The sequence below is a fragment of the Zingiber officinale genome, chromosome 2B, assembly GCF_018446385.1.
Source record: "Zingiber officinale cultivar Zhangliang chromosome 2B, Zo_v1.1, whole genome shotgun sequence".
Taxonomy (NCBI): Eukaryota; Viridiplantae; Streptophyta; class Magnoliopsida; order Zingiberales; family Zingiberaceae; genus Zingiber; species Zingiber officinale.
In genome coordinates, this window is record NC_055989.1 from 21,984,298 (window position 1) to 21,992,019 (window position 7,722).

Sequence of the window (7,722 nt, forward strand, 5' to 3'; positions counted from 1 at the left end):
TTCTCTCTTGCAATAGACAACCGGCCTAGGACCAAAATCTATAACTAAATATGATCAATTAGGAATGATTCCTATGATGTCCTTACACGGGCTTGCCTGTCACGTGCGTCCCTCGGATAATCAACATATAAATTCATTACTTCTCAAACATATCAAGATATAAAGATTAATGCATACAATCTATTCAATCCCCTTGAATGTTCTTATTTTCCCTTCAAGATTATCCCTCAATCATCCTTACATGGGCATGCCTGTCATGTACGTCCCTTGGATAATCGAATGAGGAATTACCTCTACAAGATCCACAAGATACTCAAACATTCAATCAAGTATGGTAATTAAGACCCATCACATCCATCCACACAAGATCAAATAGATACAAAACAGGACAATATCATAGAAATAGGAAATTAGAAAATCCACAAGAGTTTACATCAAATCATATTACAAATACTCCCTCCATCCTAGAACAAAGAGATCTAATCCATAGAATAAGAAAAGAGATCCAAAGACAAGAAAATTATAAGCATCTGGATCCCAAAATCCAAGAAGAGAAAGGGAAGAAAAGCTTATCTACGAGGAAGAACGGTCTTCGGATCCAATCCTCATTCTCGGAGTTGATTCGTTGAAGATCCGCCCTTAGATCACCGGAAAATCCCTCCAAAAAGGTGAGGAATCGCCCAAATCTTGTCTGTTGGTGCAGTAAGCATCCGACGATCGAACCTCAGTTTTGATAATGGAAAAGAGATTCAAAGTTAAGATTCCTTGTTATCTAACGTGGTTAAATAAGGTTTCAGGAAAGTCCTAACTGCGGTTAGGCAAGGAAAAATCCTAAGGGGGGGTAACCTTAGGTCCTAGGGGGTGGCAACCCTAGGTGAAGGAAAATCCTAAGGGGGGGTAACCTTAGGTCCTAGGGGGCGGTAACCCTAGGTGAAGGAAAATCCTAAGGGGCGGCAACCTTAGGTCCTAGGGGGCGGTAACCCTAGGTGAAGGAAAATCCTAAGGGGCGGCAACCTTAGGTCCTAGGGGGCGGTAACCCTAGGTGGAGGAAAACCCTAAGGGGGGCAACCTTAGGTCCTAGGGGGTGGTAACCCTAGGTGGAGAAAAACCCTAGGGGGCGGTAACCCTAGGTCCTAGGGGGTGGTAACCCTAGGGGGAAAGTCCAATCGGTCTGGAGGACCGGACTGGCAACAGGTAAATCTCCTGAGTGGAGTAGGTGAGGACGCGTTCCCCGTAGAGGGAACAGTAGGCGTCGGGTCGACCTAGGGTTTCCGGTTGGAAATCCGAAGTCAGACCCGGACAGTCCGGAGACTGTCATAAACATTCTTTTATTATTCATACTGTTATTTTGTGCTAATTTTGTGTTGCAGGATATTGTTTGGGACTAACAAGTCTTGCAGGTACAAAATAAGGTAGTTTTCCCTCGGATGAATAGTGTCCGAGGCGCCTTCATGGAGCTTGGAGGCGCCTCGGGTGCAAAAGCTGAGCTGGCTTCAAAGCACCACTGGAGGCGCCTTGAAGCAGGCAGAAGGCGCCTTGGGAGGCGCCTTGAGAGGGATATAAGGCGCCTTGAATGGATGAAATTCGACCAGGTCAAATTTGATCCACGCGGAAGACCAGGCAGCATGGAGGCGCCTTGAACAGCCTTCAAGGCGCCTTGAAAACCCTTTATAAGGGGGTTTCGACCAGCACTTCATAACAACGCATTCCAAGTCTTCTCTCTTCAACGTGCTGCTCCGAAAGACGCCCGGAAGTGCTGCCACAAGTCTCCGACGACCCGAAGCTTCAAAATTCCACTGTTGTCGTCGGTATAACTAGTTTTTCCATTTACTTGTACTTCATCTTGTAATCTTTTAACGAGCTTATAGTTGTTGCCCACCGGAAGCGATCAAGGATCGCGGGCCTTCGAGTAGGAGTCGATCAAGGCTCCGAACGAAGTAAAAATCCTCCTGTCTCTGTGTGCTTACTTTGTTCTATTCCGCTGCTTAATTACTCCGATAATTCTTACGATTCTGATAATCGAACAAGATAGCCACGAGCGCTATTCACCCCCCCCCTCTAGCGCTTCTCGATCCAACATTGTCCTCTCCCAAACGGGAGAACTCCCCCTTTCAAATGAGGAAGAAACCCTTATATAGAGTTGGGGTTTGGGTGCCACACGACCCTGAGACACGGCCGTGTGAGCTACCGTGTGAAGCTCAGATGGCCTGGTCCATTCCCTTCATTGCCCAGGTGACACGACCGTGTGATGCTCACATGGCCATGGCATGCTCTGCCATTGCCCCCTTGCACGATCGTGTAGATCTACACGACCTGCTCTGCCTCTGGCTCTGAAACTCCTGCACGGCTGTGTTTGGGACACGACCAGGGCTTTCTTGGCTTTTGGAAATGTTGCACGACCGTGCAGATCTACACGACCATGATCTACTTGTCTTCAAAAATTTACACGGCCGTGTGATACTCACACGGTCGTGCCCTTCCTCCTTCCTGCTGAGGCTGCACGGGTGAGCACCACCACATAGCCTGGACACTCCTTCATGTTGCCAATGCTTGAGGGGTGAGGATCACCACACGACCTGGGCAACTCCCCATGACAGGGTCGTGTGGCACTCAGGGATGGTTCCTTCCTCCTTCGTTCAATTGTAGATTTTGCCTCGAACATCAATTCTTCTCCAAAATCGACTCCTGCGTACAGAAAATGCACAAAAGCATATCTCCGAATAGAAACAGTAAATATTCTAAAAGAAAAGTTAGAAGTACAAAAATATATAGATAAAGCATGCACAAAATATGTGAATGTGCGTCATAATATGCTAAATAAGTGTATACAATCTACGCACATGGTCCTTGTTCTTGATTATTTCTATAAGAGAAATTTGGATGATTCTTCCACCTAGGGTTGTATGTGTTTGAATATGGATTATTCTGTCTCTGATTGTAACTAACGATGACATCACACTGCTCAAGTTGATTAATTTGTGCAGAAATATCTCCTAAAGGACATGAGTCTTGAGCATGATCAAAACTTCCACATGTTTCACAACAATATACTATGGCATTGACCGTACTAGTATTTGTTCCTATATTTTCTAGCTTCTTTGTAAGAGCATCCAATTTTGTAGACATCATAGTAAATGCATCCACATCAAATTTTCCTGATGCTTTAGTTGGGTTTGAAAAGGAATAGCCTCCACTTCTTTCTGTGGCCCATTGATGATTGTTTTGTGCTACACTTTCAATAATATCTTCGACTTAATTAAAACTTTTATTCATAAGTACCCCTCTAGCAGCAGAATCTAAGGACACCTTAGTATGATAATTGATGCCATTATAAAATGTATGCAACAATAGTCACTTCTCCAATCCATGATGTGGGCATTATCTAAGCATGTTATTGTATCTATCTCATGCTTCAAATAAAGATTCTGAGTCTGACTGTCTAAAACTTGCAATAAGATTTCTAATATGAGCAGTCTTGCTTGGAGGATGGAATTTATCAAGGAATTATTGCTCACATTGTTCCCAAGTGGTAATGCTATTTGTTGGTAGAGAATTTAGCCATTGCTTGGCTTTATCTCTTAAAGAAAACCCAAACAATAATAATCTCACGGCTTCAGATGGAACACCATTCATCTTCATAGTTTCACGGATTTCATAAAAAACTTCTAAGTATTGATTAGGATCTTCATGTGGTCCACCCTAAATTGATTCTGTTGGATCATACTGATTATCGCAGGCTTGATCTCAAAATTATTAGCTTCAACAGAGGGTCTTGTGATGCTAGAACGAAATCCTCTAGCATAAGGTGCTACATAATCTTTAAGTGGTTTGTTTGCCATATTTGAATGTACTTGTTCTTCTGAATGCCTTTGCGAGGTTTTTCTTTTATGAAAGGTTCTATCAATTTCAGGATTAAAAGGTAGTAGATCACCTACAAAGTTAGATCTTCGTATACAAGAACAAGATTGTAGAATTTGATTCACAAAAAAAAAGAATAAAGAATGCAAAGAAAAATTGCAGAACAGAATTACAAAACTAGTTACAAGTTAGATGTGAGAAAAGCAAAGAAAAATTTAGTCTAACTCAAATGATAATCTCTAATATTATAGACACAGCCCCCGGCAACGGCGCCAAAAACATGTTACGTAACCGCAAGTGTACAGTTTCGTCATCAGTAATAAAAAGATATCGTATCCACAGGGACTGGTTATAACCACTAAAGATATCTCAAAGCGAATTAGCTAAACAATCAACTAGGAATTACACGTACTAAGAAGCAACTAGAAAATAGAAATAGAAATGTAATGTAAAAACTAGGTTTTATGAAAGTTCTAGGAGATTTGGTTTCTTTGTGATACTTATCAATGTAATATGATTTACCAATTATATCCTCAATTGTTATGCATTTGTAAGAAGTCATTGGTTATCTCCTACAGAAAACATTGACAAGGGACTTATATCTACACCTTAAGCTATTAAATAGTCATAATCCCTATGAAGTCTGTTAGCGGGGTAGCCCTATCACGACGCCCCTCGGTTATACAACATAGAAACACATCACTAATCAATTCACATCAAGATATAGGGAACATCTCATCTATCTATCCCACTTCTTTGTAGATTCTTACTTCACCCTTTAAAGTGATCCCCAAGATGTCTGTTAATGGGGCAGCCCTGTCATGATGCCCTTCGGTCATAAAATCTAGAGAATTCCTCTATAAGATCCACAAGTAATACAAACATCCAATCAAGAATGGTAATTAGATCCAAACACAACAATCCATACAAGATTTAATTGATACAAAACATAACAACATCATTGAAACAAGAAGTTGGAAAATCCTTAAAATCTTACATCAATTCACATCACAAATACTCCCTCCATCCTAGAACAAGAAGATCTACTCCATGAAACAAAGGAAAAGATCCGAAGATAAGAAGATCGTAAACATTTCGATCCAAATCAAGAAGATAGAAAAGAAATACTTATCTATAGACAACGAGTAATCTTCAGAACCAATCCTTGCTACCGGAGTCAAATCGGGAATGGAGACATCTTTATATCACCGGATCGACACCCAAAAGATGGAGAAAAACCTTCAGATTGGATCTCCCCAAAGGGAGAGCCTCCTCCTTTCAAAGAGGAAGAAACCCTTTATATAGAGTAGGGAATTTGGGCGCCACAGGGCCCATGTCATGGCAATGTGAACCTCACACAACCTCGGTTACTTAGCTCTCGGCCAAAGTCACATGACCGTATGAGATTGACACAGCCGTGCCATGCTTCTCCTCTAGATGGCTCCCACGGCCGTGTGGCACACACGGCCGTGCCAATCTTGGGCTCTGGAAATGTTGCATGGTCATGTGGAACACACGGCCTGGTTATGCTTGGCCACTGGAAAGGTTGCACGGTCATGTAGATTTACACGACCATGTTCTGATTCTGCTTCAAAAGTGACATGGTCATGTGAAACCACACGGCCATGTTAGCCCCCTCTTCTGTTGATGCTGCGCACTCGGTCTGCTCCACACAACCAAGATCATTTTCCTTCCTATTCCTTTGGCATGGCCATGTGGCACACTTGGCTGGCGATGACTTCCTTCGTTTGTTGATTAGATTCGCCATGATCATCGTTTCCTCTCCAAATTTGACTACTGTAGACAGAAAATATACAAGAGCAGATCTCTGAACAAACAAGAGTAAATATGCTAAAAGTAAAGCAAGGATTATGAAAATGCATAGATAAAGCATGCATAAAATATAGGAATGTGCATCAAAATATGCTAAGCAAGTGTATAAAACCTACGGACATCAATCTTCTATGTTTCTTGTATTAATATTTTCTGTGTTTTGGTTGATATTTTTATTTATTGAATTAGGTAAGTTATTTTCTTCATCAAAAATCACATTGGTTGTTTCTTCAACTTTTAGGGTATTTTTGTTATAGACTCTATAAGCCCTATTGATTGTGGAGTACCCTAAAAATATTCCTGGGGTTGATTTTGATGTAATTTTTTTTAAGTAGTCCTTAGGATGTGGACTTTACATCTAAACACTTTTGAATAATTTATGTTGGGGATTTTATTATAATATATTTCATATGGAATTTTATTCTGAAATTTATTGATTAAAATTCTATTTTGAATGTAATAAGCCATATTTATTGCCTCAGCCCATAATTGATTGTTTAGGTTATATTTATTTAACATGGTTCTAGCAGCTTCTTGTAGGTTCTATTTTTTCGTTCTACTAGACCATTTTATTGGGGGGTTCTAGGGCATACCATGATCACTTCTAATTCTTTTAATATTAGTATCTTTTTCATTTTCTATCAACTTGCAAAAGATTTTAAAGATTTTGTAAGTTTCATCTTTAGTTTTTAGAAATTTTACCCAAGTAAATCTTGAGTAATCATCCTTTATAACCAAGCAATATTGGTTTTTGCTTAGTGACTTGGCTCCATATGAATCAAACAGGTCTAAGTGTAGGAGCTCAAGTATTGAGTTAGTTCTATTTAAGTTGGTTAACTTGTGGGTTGATTTGGTTTATTTACCCTGTTAGCAAGCATTACAGATTGTATTTTCTATAATTTTTAATTTGAGTAAACCTCTAACTAAGCTACTTTGACTCATTGTTTAAATGAGTCTGGTATGAGTGTGACCCAGTCTTCCGTGCCACAACTTAGTTTCTTCTTGTTGTGTCAGGAGACACTTTAGTGAGGAGGTTGATAGGTCAATTGTGTAGATGTTTTGTTTCCTAATTTCCTTAAATATAATTTATGGATTTTTAACATTTTAATTAAATACTTAGATTTTGAAAATGTGACTAAGTACCCAGAGTCACATAACTGACTAATGCTAAGTAAGTTAAAATTCAATTTATCAACCAATAGTTCTTTTTGAATAATAAAACCGGAACTCAGTTTAATATTACATGTTTCGATTACCTTAAGTTTTCTGTCATTGTCGAACTGGACTGACCCTACATCTTTGAGTTGTAGCTTAGTAAATTTCAATCTGTCTCTAGTCATGTGTCTGGAACATCCACTATTTAACATCCATTGATCCAAATCTTTATGTTCCTACACATAAAGTATTTGTGCAGCAGTATGGCATCCAGGTTGTCACCTAGGCACCCGCGGTTCGAGCCCTAGCTATGGCGAATTTGCAGGAATTTTTCCTTCAAATGGGGCAGGCAACTAAAGGATGCTAATCTCCTGGGCTGCCCACTGTGAGCACTTCCCGATTTACCCTGGTGGCCAGTGGGAAACTTTCGTGGGGTCGGGCCTTTCACCCAGGCTTGACGTTACCCAGCCTGGTTAATCATTTTTTTTTATTTGGTTCAATCAAAAGATAGCTTGATTGAAATCAGCTCCTTAATATTCCATCTCACCAAGTCTAGATTGTCAAACATGTTATTCCCATGGGTGGCTTTGAGATGGTTTTGTATTTAACTGAATTTATTAAGTTAATTAGATTTATTAAGTTAAGTTAAGTTATGAATTGGTTCAATTGATTAGTTTTAATAAATGAATAAGATTTATTAACTAAGATTTATTAATTGATTAATTAAGATTTGTTAATTTATATTAATTAATTTATATTAATAAATCTAGATTTATTAATTTAGATTAATTAATTAAGATTTATAAATTAAAATTTATTAAGATAGATTAATTAATTAAGATATATTCATTGAGATTAATTCTAAATTTTACCTAA

At 39.3% G+C, this 7,722-nt stretch overlaps 1 non-coding gene across 1 annotated transcript; it reads left to right on the top strand.

Annotated features, from left to right (window-relative positions):
• The first annotated feature begins 3,361 nt into the window (after positions 1-3,361).
• On the top strand, positions 3,362-3,468 carry LOC122049849. The gene has a single exon (XR_006131103.1). It is a non-coding gene; the product is annotated as a small nucleolar RNA R71 (small nucleolar RNA).
• Positions 3,469-7,722: the final 4,254 nt, after the last annotated feature.